The sequence below is a fragment of the Ochotona curzoniae genome, unplaced genomic scaffold, assembly GCF_017591425.1.
Source record: "Ochotona curzoniae isolate NIBS_2020 unplaced genomic scaffold, NIBS_Ocur_1.0 scaffold_4505, whole genome shotgun sequence".
Lineage (NCBI taxonomy): Eukaryota > Metazoa > Chordata > Mammalia > Lagomorpha > Ochotonidae > Ochotona > Ochotona curzoniae.
The window spans coordinates 41,183,604-41,208,504 of NW_024467118.1; the positions used below are offsets into that span (position 1 = coordinate 41,183,604).

Genomic DNA, 24,901 nt, shown 5'->3' on the forward strand with positions numbered 1-24,901 from the left:
TGTCCAACAGTAGAAAAAGCAGGAAGTGACATGTGCCCGTAGGTAAATGCAGCCAGAGATTCACTGGTAAGCACAACGAGCCACTGCACTCACCTCTGAAGGGGACGTTTTATTCCTGCTTCAGTGGCAGGTGATGAGGGGTGACATAAAATCACAGCATTTTAAGATGATCATCAAAACAGAAGTAATTCTTGGTGGACAAGGACACCTACAGTGTTTTACACTCATAACAAGAAAGGATACTTAGGAATTTTTATAGAGCTGCAACGAAAAATGAGATGATGTGTCTCTTCTCTCCACTAAGCATAATTATCTGTGCTGTATGAACTGCCTTTGATAATTTAGTAATATCTTTAAATTATTTTTAAAGATTTATTTTATGTTATTTATTTATTTATTTATTCATTTATTTGCAAAAACAGATTTACAAGAGGAGAGACAGGGAGAAAGATCTTCCATCTGCAAGATTAATCCCAAAATGGCCACAATGACTGGAACTGAGCTGATCTGAAACCAGGAGCCAGGAGCTTCTTTCGGGTCTTCCACCAGCACAGGGTCCTAAGGCTTTGGGCCGTCCTCTACTGCTTTCCCAGGTCACAGGCAAGTTGCTGGAAGAGAAGTGGAGCACCCAGGACACAAACATGCACCCATATGGGATCCCACCCTACACTTCCAGGTGGAAACTAGCCAATTGAGCCATTGCATCAAGCTCAGTAATATTTTTTATTTAAAAAGAATGTATTGCTATTATTGAGTGCTTGAGAAAGTGACAGACAAGAATACTACTACTTTTTTTTATAACACACTATGTTAAATGATGATCAACAAACAATATGTAGTCCAAAGAACTTAAAGCACTAAGGGGAGAAACTGATTAAAACATTTTAATCCTAATTATGTAGGCTAGCTAGTAAATTGTCACACATTTACTTAGCATGGTCTATTATCATTCTATCAATTAAAATAAGACTCTTCACAAATACTTTTATCTGCTTCCAATTAATATGAATCAAATAAGTCATATGTAGTTTGCCTCCTGAATACTGACTATTATATTTAGCCGCATAAATTTTCTTAAAGGCATTCTGTGAGTTCCACTCTGTACTTAACAAGAATTTCAAGGCAGCTGACAATCCTATTCATGTAAAGCGTGAGATAGCAATATGCTGATTTTGTATTATTGAATGCTTAATAAAACTGTCAATTAAAAATATTCTACAATATTCAATAGTAATAAATTATAACACTTCATATTAAATAAAAGACAAACATTTCTTTGATACTATTTACTTAAGATTTTTGACAAATATTTAAAATTATACACCCAGCTATGCTGAGAAAATTGCCATACAAACAAGGAATATAACTTTTGGCAACTTGAGAGTTTTTAGTTTTCCCTTTGTCTATTTTATTCTCTCTTCAAAATAAAATGTTTTGCCTTGGTTCAGAATTTCTTCCTCTATATATGTAAAAAATATTATGAAGCAGAAACTGTACCACACATGTAAGGAAATATAAACAACTGGCCAAAAGTTATTAATTGGTAACGGGAAAATTACAAAAAATAAGTTGTAACAACAGTAGACATGAGAGGTTTACACAAAATTACAGTTTATATAAATGTCATAGTGAGTAAACTACCATTAAGAAAACTTAGGAAATATCAAGTAAGAAAAAATAAGACATGATCTTGTAAAAAATTAATAGAAATGTACATAACTGTCAAGATGCTAAAGGTGTTTAAAACAAATCTTTAAAACTGAGACAATGAATGACATGAGAAAAGTTTTTTTTTATTCAATTTTTATATACAATACAATGCAATGGGGATAAGAGGATACCACACAGTTGGAAAACTGGGTGGCTAATGTCTCTACATGGAGTCCACACCATCCTAAGCTGTTTTTATTACTTCTCAAAGCCAACAGAAAACTATCAGGTTGAAACACAGGCAATTAATCAAACTTATTTTAACATATATTGGTTTAGGATGTCCTTGTCCTGAAAATATGTACATCTGAATTACTCCTGAGGATTATCACTGATAGAAATAAAATGTGAAGCCCATATGGAATTCCAAATTTTCTCAAAATCAAGGTAAAAATAAAAGAGGAAATTAATTTTAAGTGTTTCATTTAACAAGATACTCAAAATGAAACAGTATCATTGCAATGTCAGTCAACATAAAAATATCAAATATATTTCACTTTTTTTAGTTCTCAAAATCTAGCATGTACTCAATTCTATGTGTATAGTATAACTCAATTTGGCTACTGAATCTTCATTAGAAAATCATTGTTAAGGGCAGGCATTTTGGCCTAGCTGATAGGTGCCTGATGTGACACATGCAACCCATATTGCAGCAACCAGACTTGAGTTGGGTGTTGGATTCAGCCTCCTGCCAAGGTGTGTGCTGGGAGGCAGTAAGCGATATCTCATACTATCAGATCCTTGCCCCTGATTCTAGACAAACTCCTTCAGAGGTACCAGGTGATGTTCAGGTACTGAGTTCTTGTCATCTTGCGGGAGACCTGGATTTCATTCTTGTCTCTGGCCCTGCCTTTTGTGGGGTTTTGGAGAGTGAACCAGTTGATTCTCTCTCTTTCCCTCTCTTTCTCTTTCTCTCTTTCTTTTTCTCTGTCATTTTCTTTCTCCCACCCACCGCTTTCCATTTTTCTGTTTCTATGCTTTTCAAATAAATGTATAATTACATAGTTTTAAGAAATAAATTATCTGTGTTTATTATGCTTCCCATAATTTACAGAAAGAAAAAAATAGATTCACATTCCTAAATTATCAAAACATGTTTAAATTTCCTTATAACTGAATTGAGTGTCATAAAGTCATATTCTTAAGTACTTATAACAATATTTAGAATTCTGAACAAGAGACAAAATAAAAAATAGAATTATTTACAAAAAATGACAGGACAAAATCATTACTTATCATTAATAACTTTGAACATAAATGGCTTATATTCTACAATTAAAATATACAGATGGGCTAAATGTATTTTTCTTTTAAAATGTTCATTTAAATTCTGCCTACAAGAAACATGCCTCACCAACATTGTTACATAGAGACTGAATGTAAAAAGATGGAAAAAAAATATTCCCTATAAATGGAAATAAAAAATAACCAGGAGTGCTCATCCTAATATTAGACAAAATAGATTTTAATATGAAAACTTTTAAATATATACAATATTTTAGGCATTATACAAAGCCATTATGTAATGATTAAGGTACCATTTCAACAGGAAGATGTGAGTAAAGCAAATTTAAGTGTATCTGGCTATTTAAAATGAATGTTAATGGACCCAAAGTGAAACGTATGTCCAACCAATAATAGTGAGTGACTTAAACACTCCATTTGCATCAATAAAAAGATAAATTGAAAAATAAAATCAACACTGGAACAACACCAATGAACTAGAATATTTTTTCCCAAAGCTTAGAATACATATTATTTTCATTAATCCATGAAACCTTCTCTGAAGTGGAATAAATTCTAGATCATAAAACAAGTCTCAACAGATTCAAAATAACTGATTATATCTTGTATCTTTTCTGATCATAATGGAATAAAGATGGAAATTAACACTGCAAGATCCTCTGGAAAATATGTAAAAACATGGCTACTAAACAAAATGCTCCTTAATAAACAGTGAGTCATAAAATAAATTTTAAAAAATGGAATATTTCTAGAAACGAGTGAAGACAACACATTACATCACAAGTTATGGAACAAAGCAAAACCAATGTTAAGAAAACAGTTTATAGCAATCAGCAATCATCAAGAAACTGGAAACTCAGAAAATAAACAATCTAACAATGCAGCGCTAGAAATATAAGCACAACACAAATCCAAAGTTAGTTGAAGGAAACAATAAAAGTTAGAGAAGAAATATGAAAACCTGAAATAAGAAATTAAAAAGAGGTTCATGAAGTGAATTGCTTTTTGAAAAGAAAAAACAAATCAATACACCATTGACCAAACTCATCAAGAAAGATCAGAGATAAAATAAAGGAAATGTTGCAGTAGATATTACAGAAATAAAAGTAATAATCAGGAATTACTACAAGTAGCTCTATGTCAACAAACTGGAAAATCTAACAGAATGAGTAAATTTCTGAATACACGTAATTTGCCACAGTGGGGCACGAAGACAATGAAAAACCTGAGGAGACTAGTAACAAAAAGACAGGTTGAATCAAAAATAAAAACGCTACCACAAAAAATTTCCAGAACAGATTGCTCCACTGTTGAATCTTACCAAACTTTTGAAGGAAGATATAATAACCAATTCTTCTTAAACCATTCAAAGCAATTGAAAAGGAGGGCAAACTCCAAAACACTTCCATAAGGTCAATATACCTTAACTCCAAAACAAGGAAAACATACAGCACAGAAAGAGAATTATAAATTCAACATCCTTAATGGACATAAATGCAAAACTTCAGAATTAAGCACTACCTATCTGAATCCAACCACACATCCAAAAGAACATCCACCGAGACCAAGTGAGATTCATGATGATATACAGGATTGGTTCAACATATGTAAATCAATTGAAGCAATACATCAAGTTAACAAATTGAAGAATAAAAACTAAATGGTTATTTCAGTAGATGCATAAAAATTATTTATAAAACAATGTATTTTTATGATAAAAAAACAAGTAAATTGAATAGATGTCACAAGACAATCAAATCAGTATGTGAGAAACCCATAGCCAAAATTATATCAAATGGGAGATTTCTAAGATTTCTTCAAAACATTAATTTTGGATTTTAGTGAAAAATGTGCCAGTTTAAAAACTGATACGTAAACCAACTTTTCTGGCAACTCATCACTAACATTAAATTCATTGAGATTCCACAAATACCATGAGCCAAATTAAATTAATCAATAGCAAAAAGGCGCCGCTCAAACTTTTTGTCTTTGGGCCCGGCGCAGTGGCGCAAGTGGTTAAGGTGCTCGCCTTGCACACCCGGGATCCCATATGGGCGCTGGTTCTATCCTGGTAGCCCCGCTTCCCTTCCAGCTCCCTGCCTGTGGCCTGGGAAAGCAGTCGAGGATGGCCCAAAGCTTTGGGACCCTGTACCCGCGTGGGAGACCCGGAAGAGGCTCCTGGCTTCGGATCGGCATAGTATCGGCCCGTTGCGCTCACTTGGGGAGTGAATCATCGGACGGAAGATCTTCCTCTCTGTCTCTCCTCTCTGTATATCCGCCTTTCCAATAAAAAAAAAAAAATTAAAAAATAAATCTTTAAAAAAAAAAAAAACTTTTTGTCTTTTACAGCCAATTTGTTTCACACTGATGATTATCTCAATCATCAATTGTAACAAACTCAATGTTATTTATATTTTATGAAAAAATGTCACTGTCAGTATTAGCTCTTATCTTGGGTCCCTGGCACCCACATGGGAGACCTAATGGAGCTTTTTGCTTCTAGCCTCCACCTTGCTCAGTACTGGCCATTGTGGCCAGTTGGGGAGTGACTTAGCAGTTGGAAGCTATCACTCTAACTAGATCAAAACTAATTTTTCTTTTCCTTGGCACTTCAAATTTAGCTATTCAAATGGAGCACACATGATTTTGAGGACAAAACATGAGTCAAATCACACCAACTTTTCATTCCTGGTTATTGAAAATTTGGCAAGTATTAGTTTAAATAAATCTTGAATTGAGATAAACAAAACTGCAGCTCTTATAAAACTCTTCCAGGTTTGGGCCCAGCGCAGTAGCCTAGCAGTTAAAGTCCCTACCTTGCATGCACGGGGATCCAACATGGGCACTGGTTCTAATCACAGCATTCCTGCTTCCAATACAATGCTCCCTGCCTGTGGCCTGGGAAAGCAGTTGAGGACAGCCCGATGCCTTGGGACCCTGCACCTGTGTGGGAGACCTGGAAGAAGCTCCAGGCTCCTAGCCTTGGGTCAGCTTAGCACAGCCATTGCGGTCACGTGGGGAGTGAATCGTCTGAGATCTTCCTCTCTGTCTGTTCTCCTCTCTGTATATGTGACTTTCCAATAAAAATAAATAAATCTTCTCCTTGGGATAGGTTTCTAAGCTGTGTCACCCACAGGTCTCAATGAGATTTTACTTATTGCTGTTGGTACACAATAAGTTGGAAATGGTACACAACTTTTTGCAGCCACTTGTGCCACAACCACCAGCAAGTTCCAGGTCTGGGTTCTTATGTTAGATTTCCACTGAAGTGCAATGACCAAGAGCAAAAGAAGTGACAAAGGCACAATGAATATTACCGAAAACTCCCCTGCAAAGGAGCAAAAGCCTTTGCCAATCTCAGAGTTAACTGAGGAAGACAACGAGAAAATGGGGCATACAGAATTCATAAAACTCATTTTAAAGCTTCTGATCAGAAATGAGAAGCTCATACAAGAGTTCAAAGAATTTAAGGAAGCAATAAAGCAAATCAAGGCTGATATATCAGAAATTAAGAACACAGTAGAGCAAATTAAAAGTACAATGGAGAGTCTCCAAAATAGAATGAAACAAGCAGAAGAAAGAATCTCAGAATTGGAACATATTTCCTGCCATCAGGGGGAAGCAAACAAAAAGCTGGAAACAAAGCTGGATCAGGCCAAAAAAAAAGCATTCAAGAATTGAAAGACACTATTAAGAGGCCAAATATAAGAGTTATGGGAGTCCCAGAAGGTGCAGAAAGAGAAGCCGAGTTTGCAAATGTATTTAATAAAATAATCAAGGAAAATTTCCCTAATCTAGAGGAAAAATTTGGAAACAAAATCCAGGAGGGGCACAGAATTCCCAACAGGCTTGATCAAAAGTGATCTTCACCAAGACACATAATCATCAAGCTCTCTTCAACTGAACATAAGGAAAAGGTCCTTAAATGTGCATGTGAAAAAAATCAACTGACATATAAAGGAATGCCAATTTAACTCACAGGAGATCTCTCACAGGAAACTCTACAGGCCAGAAGAGAATGGAGTGATATAGTCCAGATTCTAAAAGAAAAATTTGTCGGCTCAGGACAACATATCCAGCAAAGCTTTCTTTTGTCTTTGAAAATCAAATAAAATTCTTCCACAATAAAGAAAAGCTGAAAGAATTTGCCTCTTCCAAACCTGCCCTACAAATGAAACCTCAAGATGGTCTATTCACAGAGAAGAGGAATAGCACCTACCATAAATAAATAAATCTTAAAAAAAAAAACTCTTCCATGTTTTGTTCAGCTAACATCTACAATAAACATTTGATCACTAAATTCATTGTCTCCTATTTTCTTTCAACATATTCATGATGATTCATGCACACTTTGAACAATGTTACCATCTACATCTTTGCTTCTTTCACAGGATCTGCTTAAAGAAACAATACAGACACTGTCAAACTGTTGTACAATGAGGCAAAGCAGTAAGGCAAAAGTCATTCTTTTTTTTTTTAATCAATGAACTTTTTACTTCAGAATAGTTTTTATTAAATACTCCAAATCCAGTTTTCAGTATATTAAATCTCTCCTTTATGTGTAAAGACATTTAAAAAATCTGCTGTTGAGTTACACTTTGCAAATTTGGAAATTCTTTGAGACAAAACGGTAGAATCAAAGAGAAAGACAATTCTAACTGCCTGTTGGAATACTGAGAAACTTTCAGAATAGTATTAAAATGACAATGAGAGATATTGTACACATAGCAGATGGGGCAAAACTTCAATCTGATAATAAGCATTGCTCAAATTTAAAAGTCAACAGAAAGTGCAACAATGAAATATGAGGTAAAAATCTATACAGTTCATTCTTGGAGACCAATGTAGCAATGGCAACCAGAGTTGAAATGTTTTCCCTACAGCATGTAGTAGCAATATTTCAAAACAAACATCCAAGATAAATGAATATGCATGCATGAAAAAATATATTTACATTTATGTTTCTGTCAGTACTGTGTAATATTACCAAAACAATGTAATTAGATTGATTGCTTTGGGATGGCATATTTGCACAATGAAATAGCACACACACAGTTAAAAACAATGAACTAGACATAGCAAGAATTTATATTTTAAAAAAGCAACTTGTTAAAGATAATATCACATGCTGTCAATGACATAAATTTAAGTATAAAGCAATGTATACATCATAAAGTAAATGGGAAGATTGAAAAACAGTTTTTGGATAAGTGGGTAAAACTGTGAGAAACCCATGGAGAAACTTGCAGCTGGCTTAGAACTCTCCTTTATGAAATTTACAAATGGCCTTTGGTTCTTCTCTTGAACATAAATAATCTCACAGAACATCAACACCAGTATCAGACAAGGCCACTTTGTGACCGTGATAGCTTAGGATGGAAAATAACTCAAAATGTTTGCCAGACAAAACAGAATTGTTGTCCAAACCACAGGCTTTAGCAGAAATCCCCTATCCTGGCTCACAAGAAATGTTACTTCTTTATCAACTACAACAGGAGCATTATTCTATTCTCTCATCCTCTTAGATAAGATTTATTGTGATATTCAATAATAGAAATGGTCCGGCTTCCTAACACTAAGCAATTCAAAGCAAGTTCTCAGATCCTGAAATCATGCCTAAATTAATTTAACACAAGTCTAAATCTGTAACATATCTTTTATAACAACCTCTTATTGAGAAGTTTCACCCTTTCCTGTGATGTATACTTCCCACTGTCGAAAAACACTCAACTTATTCTACTGTAATTAGGCTCATGAGTTCCACATCTACAGACTCAAGCAAATTCAGATAGAAAATATACAAAAAATGCATCTCTACTTAACATGTACTTATTTTTGTCCATATCCCCTAAACAATACTGTATACCAACCACTTACTATGAATCTAAATTGTATTAGATGTAACAAATACTTAAAAATATCTAAAAGTACACAGGAGAATATCTGTGGATTATAAGCCAATGCTATGGCATTTTATATAAAGGATTTAGAGCATCTGCAGGTTTCGGTATCCACACTGAGATCTGGAACCACTACCCATGGATAGTGAAGGACAACTGTATAGTTTCCTGGTGGTCTTTAAAGGGCATGGACAAATGTAAGTAATTAATACAGGAATATACACAGAAAAAGAAATCACTCCAGTTTTAGGATCGTGGTTATTCCTTGGGCAAATGTAAGAGAGAAATGTAGGTGGTGAGAACTTGAACTATATCTTAGAAATCACACTGCTCTTTTCTTTTTAAGACATGCAAAGTATTGCACCAAAATTATCCGGGGAAGAGCAGAGTTACAGACTAGTCTGAAGCCTCATCTCATAATTTCAAAGCTCATTTAGATAATTATGTGCTAAATAAAGAATAAAATGAAAAGGCAAGGCTATGATTCATAATATTGCAAGCTGTGAAGCTGTAACACTGCCAAGAACAGTGATCCACACAGAGTACTGACTATTTCAATGTGCCTTTTGCCCATCATTGCATTGTATCCTGTTTGTCTGTTAATACAGACAAGAAAATCAAAGAGCTTGTTGAATCAAACATGCAACCTTGCCACCTTTGGGTAGCTAAAGTAAATTACAATTACATTTTCAAAATTAGCAATCCCTATTCAGCTGAAAAGCAAAGTCACAAGCATTGATGACTTAAATAATTAAAACATACACATAGGGACTCATGTCATTCTAATTACATAATAACATTAAATAAAACATTTAGATCTAGAGAAGGATAGTTCTCTTATCCCTCTCTGTGGGCTCTCACTCTGTCATTATGCTGTCTTGTATCTACAGAACGTCCTCTCTTCTCATGTGTGCCAAACTCCATCTGTCCTTAGTTTGTAATTGTGTGCCAATGATTTCATGAAGTATTCTTGGACGCCCAACTGGAAGCATTGGTCAGTCATAAGAAATCTTGCTGCATTCTATTTTTGCTTTTCCTGCTTATTGTTCATCCTTTCATTCACTTATCTGATGTATATTTTTACTTACAGAGAGCCTTGTAGCTATTGTTTCTCCCATCCTCCTTCCACAGGATCTGCACACCCTAAATGTTCATCCTGACACAGTCTACAGATCCTAACAATGCAGTGCATGCAGAGCCATCTTGACCAACTATTCCAACAACCACCTGAATTTGAACTGAATCTGCTTGTGAAACTTAAATAAAAATTCCATTATCTTTCAATCTATCCCCAAATTTCCTAGATAACGTTTTTGCTGACGTTCTGGTTGATTTTCTTCCACAGTTTTGATGCTGAGACACGGGTCAGAACTGGGTGTTCTCATTCTCACGGCGGCCACTGCAACATGCCAGACGTGCTGTTGATGTCTCTGCCCCCTTGAGGTCCCAGAGACTGCACATTTGGCAGCTCTTGCTCTTAACCAAACAGAAAATAGAATGATATAGTGCATTTTTAAAACTAGGACTTTGTTTTCTTCTTTAATGTTACTTTTGCTTAAAACAAACGAGGGGCTTGTTCAAATGATGAATAATCTGTATATAATATAAATGAAAATACTTTAGTATATAGCAAAGATGTGAGGTGGGACTGATTGCTGTTCCTTAGTTTAAAAACTTGAATCCCATATGGTAGACGCATACTGGATTCAGGGTCCCTGCTGTTACAATCAGAAAGTAAACCAGGAAATGACAAGTCATTCTCTGTTCACTTTTGCCTGTTTCTGAATTCATAAATAATTAATTCATATATAAAATTTAAAAACTGGATTCAAAAGATATAAAAGAGTAACTTTTATGGTGTGGTTTTCCCCAAGAATGTAACTACACCATGATGTCTACAATTGCTTCTCCCAATTACACAAGGTAATATTGTAGCCCTAATTAACAAGGGAGCTATACCCTTTAGTACAATCTTTCCACATCTTCTTCATTCCAACTTCACAAAAGTCTGTCCTGAAACAACTAGAATGCAAAAGTAGTCCCATAAATATTATAATTGAATGGAGAAATATATACATAAAATATTATGTAAGTCAGTATGTAACTTCCATTTCTTATATAAAGGCCTTTGCAATTTAAAAACTATCAAGTCTAAGGGCAGTCATTGACTTCATGGATGATCCAAGTTTTAATTTCATCCTCTTTCCAAAACCCAAGCGATTATTTTGTAAGCACTTTTTGCCAAATCAGTGTAGAATTTTGATAAACCATGTTAGAATGTATTTTTTGTTTTATATTTCACTGTGCTACTATTAGGTAATTCAGGAGGCCTAGAATCAGATGAGAAACTATGATCTATCAGCTTCAAATCAAACTAAAAAAGCAACTAAAATATAAACCAAAATAAAATGTTTATTGTTCTAACAAGATCACCTTAGAGTCCTGAACATCATCAGTGAATGCTTTGCACAATTGCACCTTTAAACAATGGGTTTTTAATATGGTGCCCATTTTGCATTATTTTGTAAGATTGTGTTAGGCCTGGAGTAGAACAGAAGACTTCTCTTGGTCAATATAATGAATATATCATTTAAAATTCTATTAAATATTTCTTCTCAGAATAAATTTATGCTAATCTCAATAGATTTAATCTCAATATAATTGATATAAAAATGTATTACATTTTCAAAACGGCTAATGAATTCATTTTTCTCATTGTCAACTATGAAGTAACAAGGTTACTAATACTTTAGGATTATTTCAGTGGTTATCCATGTCCTCTGAAGAAAATTTGAAAAACACAGATGAAGAAAACTAATATTCACATGTGAGCATTCTGACAAAGAGAGAGAGATTTTATCTACTGTTCCGCTTCCTTTCCCAAGCACATGCAATAGCCATGGTGGGGCCAGCCAAAATCAAGTACCAGTAACTCAAACTGAGTCTTCCACGTGGGTGGAAGCTATTCAACTACTTGAGCCATACTCTGATGTTTCCCAGGATGCACATTACTAAGGAGTTGGGTGAGTCGGAGACCCTGAATTCACATCGGACACAGGTGATGAGGAATGCAGGTGTTGCAGGTAGCAAAAAAAAAATATATATATATATATTAGGGTAAAACATTCTTATCATGATGTTAATTATTCAAAGACAAATTTTGTATTTATCAATGAAAAGCTTCAGGTTTGATAAGATTCTTGATTCTTTTGTTTGTTCCTTTATGGTCCAGAAATACTATTACATGGAGTGGTACCTTTCGTTTAAACAGTGCATTGTTAATGGTGACTTCATTTACTGAAAAATTCAAATTCTAGATATTAACTCAAGCCCTTGTAAAATCTGCTTAATTCATGATGGATCAGTCGATGCCCAGAACAGAAAGCAGAACCACTGTGTTTAAATCTGGAAATTTACTGCAATTAATAGGAATGTACAGATGATGGAAAAGCTGAGAAGCCCAACAGGAAGCAGAAAAACACTTACTCTAGAGATTAGTATGAGTAGAAAACTGGCATCATGCCAGGCTGGGGAGTGGGGTTTGTGGAGTCAGGGTTGGTAAAAGTAGCTGAGCCATGACGGCTTAAATGGAGGAGCTGCTGTTGTAAGAGGTGGTTCTGGAGTCAGAGAAAGAGGATGAATAAATACCCCGTGTCTCCTTAACTTTCATTCTGCAATCTCAGGTCAGCACCTCCCATCAACAGAATCCAGCTGACAGGATGCCACTGAAAGTAAGTCCCATGATCTATAACCTACAGGGATTGGGATCTCCTACAAATTGAGAAAGAAGTAGTGAGGAATGGAGGAATTCACAAAGAATCCAGAAACCAGCATGTCCAGAAATCTAAGTGTAAGAGAACATATAATTAAATATTGCACAGACTTTCTAGTTCCTCCTGGATTACTTTACTGAATTTACTTTTTCCCCAGTCTGGAAAATATTATGGACCCAATGGTCGAAATATAGGATGTTTAAGATTAGGGAGACATAAGATTGAGGACTCAAGGGAGAAGAGTTCAATGCTGGATTCTGAATGTTCTTCCATTCTGAAATTCCTTCAAAAATCTATAATGCTTACTACAAAGACACTGCCAGTTGAGTAAACTGAACTGCTTTGATTAATGAAGAAGTTTAGCCTAGATTTCAGAACTGCAGATTCCAGTCTTCCTCTAAGATCTATCATACTAACATTCCTTTTCTTCAGCTATTAATGATGTCTGCCACATTTTAACTTGAATAGGAACTAACACAATTCCAAGCACATCTTTTCAGTTTTGAATTGTGAGTAAAGATAAGCAAAATAACACTATCTCAAATCAGAATTACATCAAAACATGTTGATATTCATACATTAATTTGCATGAAAAAATTATTCTAAATGGAAATCTTGTAGCTTCCCTAATCATTTTCCTTCAATAAGTGCAACTGATGTTTCCACACCAATCTAATCCTGTTTCAATCCATCTTTCACATAAATTTAAAAGTGATCTATTGAACTGTAAACCCGATCATATCATTTATCACCTGTTAGTTTTCCAGCTCATCATAAATGAACAGACAAAACTAAAACTTTCTCATAATGTAATTACAAGCTCCCCAAGATGTGACACCCAATTATGTCTCACCTGCCTTTATGTTTGATTCTATTTTCCTACATATTGAACTGACAAAAGAGAGATTAATGCACAAGTGAAGACACCCAAAACCAAAGATCCAATGAAATGGTTAGACTCACAGTTTTACAGATCATTTTAGAAAAGAGCTAAATTTTATAGAACGGTCTGATATGAGAAGAGATAAGACCTTCACAAAGGATAACTTACGCTCAGATTTTAGACAAAGGGACGGTGCAGGGTCTTTCTTCAACTACAGTTTCTCAACTGCCATCAGCTCAAAACAATCTTTATGCTTAAGTAACCTGTTTCAAGATGGCATATTATTCCCTGCCATAAACTCAGGTATCCTCCAATAAGAAGGGACCACATTCTTAAAGCACTGCTGTTCATGTTGTAGGAAAATGGCAATCTTGGGAAATACCACCCAAAATTATTTTTTTAACTTTGAAAATGGAACGTTCTTATCCTTTGGTCTTTAGGAACAGAAGATTGTTTGGTGGAATTTTACTGAATATGAACACTTAGTTGCTATGTGAACTAAACTGAAACAGCTGGTGTGGAATGCATTTCCTTATATCTTTGCTTAAAGTAGAAGCATGTGAGAAGTTGAAAGAATAATGTTTCAGTGGGACTTCTCTTGGTAATGAAAATTGCAGAATCATCTCAATAACAGTAAACATTTAAGATCCATTAAATCATCTTTCTTATTGTGCTCAACATCATGAAATTCAATGAGCGAATCAATGGCCACAGCTGGATGCAAGAAGCATTGAAATTTAAGAACTATGTCACCACATAGGTGGTAATAAGCCTAAGAAACAGTGGTTAAAAGATACATAGTCATCACTGAACTCCGATTGTTCCTCATCAATCCAATCAGAGGATGACTTGTATGTCACAACGACATGTTATACATAAGATTCATGATATCCAAGAAAAGGAGCTAGTACACAATTACTCTTGAATAGATAGCAGTAAGCATTTAAGGTAAAATTTATAATTTAAAAAGAATATTTTATTTAGTTAAGATAATGTAAAGTGCAGAATTTTTATCATTTAATCACATAGATAGAAAATGAATCTTAGCGAGAGAAACCTTCAAAATCCGGTGCTTTTATTTTTCTCTCCTCATTATTTTTATAGACCAGTAACCATGGTGATATTCAGACACACAGCTCTGTTCCTTACATGGTTTCTAAGCTTGCATATCTGCATATCACCACCTCCACAAGACAGCGACTGTACTCATGCTCCTTTCAAATCCAATTTTACCTTCCCTTCATTTCCTTATAATGCCAGTGAGTTCAATTTTCTCCTGTTGATCGGGCACATTTCTCCATACTTGTAACTATAGGCACAGATGCTGCGATTAACTCCGAGAGAAATTTACCCAGATAGAATCCAATTAGCTGGGACATCTCAGCCACTGACATAAAGTTCAGTGCAGATGTCTTCTATATTCTGTCAACAAAAATATATTGCCTTTATAGTCAGAGGACCATCTCCTCCAGCACAAATCTTGACTAGTTCCATTAAATAAGTAGCCTCCCTAACCCTAAGGAAACTTGGCTATGAACTGTTACTTTGCTTTTCCAAGTTATGGTAGCAGCTTTCTACTTGTCAGGCTGCCTCTCCCTGGTCTCCTGTCTTAGCCCTCTGCTTTCCTTCTCCTACATCCCACTTCTCCACCTTTTACATGCTCACATACACATGCATACACTTGAAAAGACTATACATTCTCGTAAGAACCCAACAGGTTTACTCTTGCTCTTTCCCAATTCCACTGTTAACTCAGTTCTTTCTCTGTTGCTTCCTTGGCTTTCATTACATTATCTGTTCTCCAAACCCCACAACTTGAACGCAGCAGACCTACCACATTTGGAATCAATTTGCACCTAAATCCATGAGCTCTCGTACGTCATGAGTCCTCAATCTACACAGTATTCATGTCATTCAATGTCAAAGATCAAGACATTTGATGAGGTTCGACACACACTAACTCAAAAGAAGACGTCTCGTGTTTCCTCTCTGAAGCAAGCCATAAAACCTAGGAAACATGTTCTGATCTTCACCGGAAGCAGGTCTTAGGAGGATAGGGATATTATTATATCAGAATATCAGATGGTAGAGCACACAGAGAAGGATCTGAACAACCAGATCTTGTTATGCATCTTCCAGTTTACTAAAATTTGGGCATTTTATCCAATCGCGTCTCCATGAGTATTCAGCCCATCCATCCTAGCATAATAACTTCTCTGTGTTACGATCACCTTTAACAATTTCAGATAAATAATAAATAAATAATTATAGGTAATGCGAAACTATCTCATTTCAAGCTAGGACAAGGAATGGAGAGTATGAATTCAGCTTTGGCTTCTCCTCCTAAGTATAACTGCGTGTCATCCATCCATCGGTTAGTAAGCCATTTTCTCAGTTCCATTGAGCTTAGGCAAGGAAAAGAAGAAAGAAGAGCAGTAAACACTTTTTGATTAGGACTTTATCCAGCTGCTATTCAAACCACCAGATACAAGAACAGGAATAGGTGAAAGAAACTTAAAATCTTAAGACGACTATCTGCAGGAAATGAAGAGTGAATAAAGGATCTAACCTCCTTCGAGTACTGAAGTCAGAGAAAAATCAGCAAATGAAGAAGGGCAGAAAACAGACTGATGAAGGAACAGATTTGTTCCATGCAGGGCAAGCCTTGTTTAAGTTAACACCAATATGACAATGTGACTTTACTTATAATTTTTCAAAAACCAAACAAGTAAATAATATTAAACAGAAATGCGATGAGTACTCAGCGCGAAAGAGTGTAGACAGAGATAAGTAAGCTTTTAGAAATGCTCCCAATTATGGACAAAAGGAAGAAATTAAAAAAAAAACAGCAAACTAATTGAGTTTAGTTAACTCCACATAGCACAGAAGTATATCCTTTAATTTCACAAACACAAAAAGTTTCTTAGTCAATTTCTATTTATTTGCAGGGAAAGAAAGACAAACATAGAGCCGCAGACAGAGACAGAGACAGGGATGTAGAGAGGTAACTGCCATTCACTGCTTCACTCCAAGGATGCCTCCAGCGTCCAGGTCTGGGCTAACGGGCCAGGGACTCACCTTCTGGAGATACTGTGATGTTTCCCAGGGTCAAACTTAGCAGAAGGTTTAACTCCAGAGTTAAACAGGAATCCAAACCCTCTTAATCACAAACCAGATAATCCAACCACAAAGCTGATACATTGGAATGTCTGTGTTCAATATACAATAAAAGGTGAGAAAAAAGTTATATAAAATGGTAAAATTTGATGGATATACAACTTCTGAGTATAAAGTTACAATGTAAATATATATGTCTCAGTGTCATCTTGCTTTCAAAAATCCGTGTGTTCCTTGAGGCCATTCACATTATAACTCTAAGCTTCATCTCCTCATTTTCCCAGTGGTGGTAATAACTGCACCTATATCAAGGGTGATTTTTAAGAATTTAAATAAGTAATGTAGATCAGGCAAAGAGCGTAATACCTGCCAAGTTGCAAGCATTTAGTGTTTGATATCATTATCATGAATACTATAAATAAATAATATGATAGCAACTTCACTTGCCTTTTATTTCTGAATGGAATGCAAGGTATTTTTGATTGTTTGTTTGAGTGTCTTTTTTCTTTTTTTCCTAAAAGCGAATGGCAAAATGGTCTTAACAGAAAGTGCAAGCATTTTCTCCAGAATATTCACTTAGCTCTTGTTCATGAGTAAGATTATTGACATGTTATTGCAAACAAATGGAAAACGCGTTACTAAATTTCTTTTCATGTGTTGCGCCAGCATTATTTCAAAGCCACGCTACATTTTATAATAATAACAATTTCCAAGACACATATCCATTCCTCAGGAGAAATTTTCATGTAAAAACACCAACAAGAACAACAAAGATTTCCAGCCAACAGAATCAGTCACATATGTCCCCTTTGAGTTTATGTTATGCATACATTTATTTGAATGCTTTCAGATTTCCAAATGGAAAAAAAGAACACATGCCTGCATATAGATTTTGCTATACACACGTCATACTTCTCAATAGAATTAGAACATTTTGGAGTTTCTACCCCAAGGAGCAGGCTTATAACAGTTCAGTTTCTTCCTGGCCCACAGCCCTGCAATGACTCCCCTTTTATTCAGCACAGAAATTAAGAACCTCTGCAGAAGTCCAGGATGCCTTGTGACCGGACCCCTTTGCTTCACCAGCTCCCGATCCGGTGTTCATCCTACACTGAGCACTACACCACACAGGCATTTTCTGCTGCCACACAGCTGGCACTGTAGTTGAATTTGCTGCATGTTTCTCCCATGACCCATTCCCTAATCCCCCTCAAGACTCTGAAACGGCACTTTTTCCATGAGGCAGTTCTGACCACTCCATCTGAATTGTAAACCTAACTCAATAACATGATATTGTTTTTTAAAACTTTTATTCGTCTATTTTCTTTTTATTTGACAGAGATACAGAAACAGACAATGAGAGATCTACTCTCTGTTTCCACCTTCCAGTGCCCATGAGCCAGGGTCAGGCCAGGCACAAGCTAGGGACCTGGAACGTAGGCTGAGTCTCCCACATGGCATCAGGAACCCAAGAACGTCAGCCATCACCTGCTGCCTCCCAGGGTGTGCATTAGCAGGAAGCTGGAACCAGAAACAGAGGCCAAACTCATACTCAAGTACTCCAACATATGATGTAAGCAGTTGGCACACCTTCCTCTTGCATAATATTCATATGTTTAAAGCTTATTTATTTATTTGTCTTCATTTGAAAAGCAGGAAAACAGAGATGTTTCATCTACAGGTTCACTCTCCAGATGCCCTCATCACCCTAGCCAGGAGACAGGAACCCCATCTGTCTCTCACAGGAGTTGCAAGGATCCATGTGTTTGACACATCATTTGCTGCCTCCCAGGGTGCGTTTTAGCTGGAAGATGGCTATCAAGCAGAGGCAGAACGCCATCTGAAGCACTGTGAGACCAGATGCAGGTGTCTCAAGCAGTGGCTTCACCCTCCCTAGCATAGCATCTCAGCTCCTGTTTCCCTATTCTCCTTTGTTTCTCCATGATAGTTATCAATTACAATGAAATATAAATATCTCTTCTTGGTAAATTGTGTTTTTACTTGTCCTTTCCCACTTATGTCATAAATTCTATGAGGCACACTCCCAAGTAACATACTTCTAAGAACCTAGAAAGTGGCAGGCACAATGGTTTTAAATTCATTCTATTTAAATTTATTTAAATGTTACAATATATTGCCAAATTGGCTCCCTAAACCTTATTCACTTATTCCTTTCCCATAGGGAAAGAAGAAATAAGGTAAAATATGAAAATTAAATTCTTCAGACCCAGCACAATAGCCTAATGGCTAAAGTCCTCGCCTTGCATGCATCGGGATCCCATAAGGGCACTGGTACATATTCCTGTGGTCGTACTTCCCATCCAGTTCCCTGCTTGTGGCCTGGGAAAGCAGGCAGGGTTGGGTCAGAGCCCTCGGAGGGACCCTGCACCAGTGTGGGAGACTTGGGAGAAGCTCCGGGCTCCTAGCTCCTGGCTCCTGGCTTTGGATCAGCTCAGCTCTGGCCATTGCAGTCACTTGAGGAGCAAATCAGCAGATGGAAGATCTTCCTCTCTGTCTTGCCTCCTCTCTGTAAATCTGACTTTCCAATAAAAAATAAATCTTTAAAAAAAAGAAAAAGAAAAGTAAATGTTTCAAAGAAAAAGAAACACAGTGACACATTTGATAATATTGTGATCTAAATATTGAAGCCAAAAGGCAAATGGTAATATGTATGATATTTATATCAGAGATGATATAATTCTTTGGATGTTTTCCTCCATTCGGGTTACAGTTTCTCAAAGCATTTGAAATTATTTGCCACTACCTTTGTCTTTTGTCATTACCTATTACGGCTTTATTATGCTTTAAAATTTACACTTACTTATTTCCAGTTTCCTTGAAAGGGAGAAGGATGAGAGCATCCCAACCATCAAATATCTGAAACAGCCAGAGCTGGGCCACATGAAGCCACATGCCTCGAACTCCATCTGAGTCTTCCAGTTGGGTAGCAGGGATAAAGTGCTTGTGCCATCAGCTGCTGTGTCTCAGGATACAGTACAAGCTGGCTCAGAAGCTGACCCTCAAGACCAGGTGCTGACATGAAACTTGAGCCTCTGTACTCAAAACCCAGCTACGTTGTTGTTTTGTGCGGACTCATCCCTCCCCATGACAGGTCTCATAGTTTTAGTGTGTTCATCCTGGGTTATTTTGTAATAACCTTATTTTGTAAATCTTATGTTCAGGAGGATGAATGAAAATGAGTCATAAATAGGATAATTTTGGATACACTGCTGTACTGCTATAATATATGAGAACAGAAATCTAGCCAGCTTTCTTAGACTTCTTTGATCTTAGTCTAATTACATGGGTCTTTTTTATTAATTGCATTGCATTATGTGACACAGTGTTATAGGCACTGGGATTCTCCCCATCCCTCCCCGAACTCTCTCCCCATGGTGGATTTCTCCACCTTGTTGCGTTACCACAGTTCAAATTCAGTTGACGTTCTTTCATTGGAAGTATTTACCAAGCATAAAATCCAGCATCTTATTATCCTATTGAGTTCAACGATTTCTTGATGAGACCATATCTGGTCTGAAAGTAAAGCTGGCAAGTCTAATTACATGTTACTGATTGATTGGAATTCTTTGGTGATCCCAAGCCTTCAGAAATCGTTTTCCTTGTTTAATGGTAATACAACAGGTAATATAATCAAAAATGTTCATTGGCCTTATAGGTGGATAACTTTAATAAGTCATTTACTGTTGTTTTAAAATAATTACTTCTTTCTTTTCTGCTTTCTTATTTAGTCAAAGTAAAAATTTAAAGTTTTAAGTAGTTATCTCTTTTTCTTTTTTTAAGGTTTATTTATTTTTATTGGAAAGGCAGATCAGATTTACAGAAAGACACAAAGAAATTTTTGCATCTGCTGGTTTACTCCCCAATGGCTACAACGGATGGAGCTGAGTTGATCCAATGCCAGGAGTTAATACCTTCTTCCCTATCTCCCATGAGTGTTCAGGTCCCAAGGCTTTGGCCCACCCTCTACTGCTTCCCCAGGCCACAAGCAGGGAGCTGGACAGGAAGTGGAGCTGCCAGGACACAAGCTGGAGTCCATAACTGATCCTGGTGCTTTCAAAATGAGGATTTAGCCCTTGCGTCAGGATTCATTTTAAACATTAACTGAAATATCTGCTTCAGTATGAAATCTTACCAAGATAACAGAATAAGTTATTATTTTTTCTCTAAGATATTTCATAAACATAATCCTTAATCCCAAGCTGAAAAATCTCGAAAGGGTATATGACTGACGTTAAGCATGAACACTAGTAAGGAATATAAAAGGGGAACTTTATGATGAAAGAATATTTCAGACAGACAATGATAACCATATTTACAAGCTACGAATTTCTCTTCAAAAACCACTGATGAAATTAAGAAGCTGTTGAATTTTGAGGAAATGCAGTCTGCTGAGCCAATGGAATTCATATGGTACAGAACAGCTGTTAAGCTACATGTGAAAGAGGCTTAGAAAAAAATAGTAGTCTTTAAGTAGGGAACAAAAAGGACTACAACATATGATGAAAGCACAGATAAGACTCCTGTCCTCAACAAAAGGCTCATGTAAGACAACTATGTATTCAGGTCTTGAAAAACCTTAAAATAGTTTACGGTGTTTCCATATACAGGAAAGTTTAGCAAAGTTTAACAGAACTTTGAAACTAAACATAGCACTTCCTCAACCTATGCTTTTTTTTTTTTAACTAAAGATTTTTTTGTTTACATGCTTTTAAAAAACATTATTAACTAGGGTTGTCCAAAACCTGGTTTACTTAAAAAGCTGAGTGCAACCTTCCTTGAGCCAATGGCATCTAAATGGGTGCTGGTTCATATCCTGACTGCTCCACTTCTGATTCAAATCCCTACCAGTGGTCTGGGAAAATCAGTAGAGAATGGCTCACTTTTTGGGCGCAGGTCACTCATATGGCAGAGCAGGATGAAGTTCCTTATCCTGGATCAGACTTGGACATTGCAGACACTTGGAGAGTGAACCAGGGGATTGAAGGGTCCTCTCCATCTTTCTGACTATTCCTCTGTAATTGTTTCAAATAAATAAACAATTTAAAAAACAGATTTCTAGTGGAATATTTGACATATAGAAATTCATATTTAAATATTTTAGCAGGATTTTAAACACTGCATGACTCTTTATGTGTTTATTACTGAGAAAGAATTATTTTCATGTTTAGCCCTTTCCTTTTTGATTTGTCTGTTTATACAGTTTGCTAAATTTTTCATGATCTGTTGGTATTTGTTTTATTATTTGAGAAAATACTTTGAACAATGAAGACAGTTTTTTGTCTTGCTTATATATTATAGGCTCATACTTTAAAACAAAGTTGAGCTCCCCAATAAATTGCTATAACAGTGGGTAGTATAGAAAGATTTCTCTCAATATTTAGGACAAAATGGGGTATTATAACTGTTGTAAGAAGCAGTCATTAGGATAGACCCCTAAGGTCTATCTCATAAGGACATTTTATATTTGAACAACTAACTTTTCTTGTCAATTAGTCTTCTTTAGTTCCTCATAGCAATTCATGGTTATTAAAAATCTATATTTAAACTGCATTAAAACAAAATATAATTTGTGAAACTTATGTAACAAGATAACTTTAATATTATACCACAAAATTCCAAAATATTTATTTTCTATTTTTCAAAATTATCAATAGATCCATAAATATTCTAAGGAAAGTCCTTCTTAAGGACCACAGGAGTGTATGGGAAGAAGATGCCAGTGGTGGCAGTGGGGGCAAAGGGGAGTAGAAAGTCAATCATTGATTAATTTGGAGTGCAATGCCTCTTTCCCAGTTGAAAATCATGGGTTGTTTTATGTGAAAATTATTCTGCAATATTACTGAAGTCAAATCTGTAAATGAGATAGAAAAACTATGAGCTGGAAATAAAAATACTTTGATATTAAACACAAGACTGTAAGTCATCCAACACATGCAAGCACAGATTTCATTTAGAGGATGCTAACTTTATATAAATTTGCATAACTCAATTAAAACAATCCTTCCAAAAGAACATTATAATATTCCCACTACATGACTAATTCCTTTCCTTTAAGATAAGATCAAGGAGAAGGAAATGCCCCAATAGATTTAAAAGCCGTTTGGTTAGTCAAGCATTGAGCACTCCCTAAGGTTGAGAAGATGTTCAAGGAGAAACAGGGGTATTGCAATACTTTAGTCCAATTTTCCAAGGAAGTCCTTGCTCTGTCATGCCAAAGAGTCAAGGGCATCAGTCCCAATAACAGAAATTGGCATCTAAAAAGATTAAATATTTCTTTACTTGTTAAGTAACATGAAATAGCAAAAGCATCAAGAAACTTGTAAGAAAGATAAAAAGAAGCCATAATTGTGCCGATGCTCAGAATTTTATAAATTCTGGGATTCCCCGAAGGCCTCTGGGTGCCCTCACGTCAGTGGTGCGTTCACAAGAAGTGATTTTTACCGCTAGCCTGTCTTTATGCTGAAAGTTCCTTTTGAAATGTTTTGGAGCTGAGGGCGCTCAAAGACCCTTAGGTAATATTACTATGAAACTACTGCAAATACAATTGAGAAGTTCATTTCTCACAAAAAGTTGTCTTTATAGTGGGAATGTGAATTCCAGTTTCATCGAAACACAGCTATGAATTTTAAAAAGTTCTTAAAAATGTATTTGGACTCAATTGAGATAAATTGTAATTCAGAATTTAATCCAAACAAGTTTCAACTTTCAATACTGAACTAATATTATGTTAACCACACAGCTATAATTGTCAAAATTTTTATGTATTTGTGTATGTATGTTTCAGACTTAAAAACATGTTTCCTACATTTGAATGCATCTCATTAAGAATATTTTGAAAGATTTATTCTGTTTTCAATCAATTAAATGCCAGAAAGTATGGAGTTCTGAAGCTTTGGGTTAATTGAAATTATTGGGAATAAATTTTATCAGATAAAAGTAGACAAAACCAAAAATTAATTGAGCAATATAAACACTAATAGATAAAATTGACCTCAACAATTTTAAATTATAGGAAAATTTTTACCTACTGGAAGAGTCTGTTAATAGAGGTCCTGGTTTTTATTGGATAATTTTATATTCTGTATATTAAAATAAAATTGAGATGTCCTATAATTTCATAATATTAAAATTAGAAAAGGCTTGTAAGAGATGTGACTTATTTGGTAAATTTAATCTTACAAAAGGATTTCCACAAAAATATTGCTCTGGATTGAAATAAAGATGCAGTAATTTATGAAAATATCTGAGCTATAATAGCTGTTACTTTACAATATAAAAATATTAAAGAATATATTTTAACATGCCTAAATATTCTTAGTTTATGGAAAGCTCAGAATTTGTAGAAAGAATATTACCAAATCAAATCATTATTTGAATAGGGGCTACTAATCTATAAGTTAATAAACCAAAAATAAATTGTACTTAGAACGGGATTTTAGAATCATGGACAACTCACTCATAAATATCTGGGAGTTGGCTTTTTTTTTTAAAAAAAAAAAAAAAAAAGCAATTATATGAAAAGCAGACAGAAAAAGGGAGAGACAGAGAAAGATCTTCCATCTTCCAGGTCATTCTCCAAATGACCACAAAACCAAGCCCTGGGCAAAGCTGACGTCAGAAGCCAGGAACTCCATGGAGGTCCCCCATATGGCCAAAAAAACCTCAGATACTTAGATCACCATCTGCTGCATCCCAAGAAAGCTACATCAGGACCAGAACCCGCCCCAAGAGGTGACTCCACTTGCTCTGTCATTAACACCTATCTTTATATGGCACCTTATTTTGTCATGTGATTTTTTTCAATAAAAATACTATTTACAATACAGAGTACATGTTTAGCCTAACAATTAAGATATGTGTTTAAAAAAATCTTATGTTTCACCTCAAAGCAGAGTGCCTCGGTTCAGTTCCCTCCTCTGACTTTCTTATGAAGATCTTAGAAGCAGCAATGGGTTCTTGTCATCCCTATGTGAGAATGGATCCAAACTTCAGCCTCAGCATCTGCTGGGTTGTTGTGGACATTTGAGGAGTGAACTAATAGATGAAGCGCGCACTCTCTCTCTAATGAATTAGAGCAGAAACGAGGGAAATGGAAGGAGGGAGAAGGAAGGAAGAGAGAAGGACAAAGGAAAGAATAGGATATAAAAACAAGATGCATCTCTTCTGAGAATGCCATTAGTACGGAATAGCATGGCTTTGAGAGTATGGTGCTTTCCAAGAAGAGCTGACCAGTCGTTTAGAAAAACACCCCA

General features: G+C 35.7%; 1 protein-coding gene across 1 annotated transcript in view; it reads right to left on the reverse strand.

Annotated features, from left to right (window-relative positions):
- Positions 1 to 24,901, reverse strand: part of GPM6A (glycoprotein M6A) — a 237,782-nt gene that overhangs the window by 155,304 nt on the left and 57,577 nt on the right. The gene's annotated exons all lie outside the window — the stretch shown is intronic.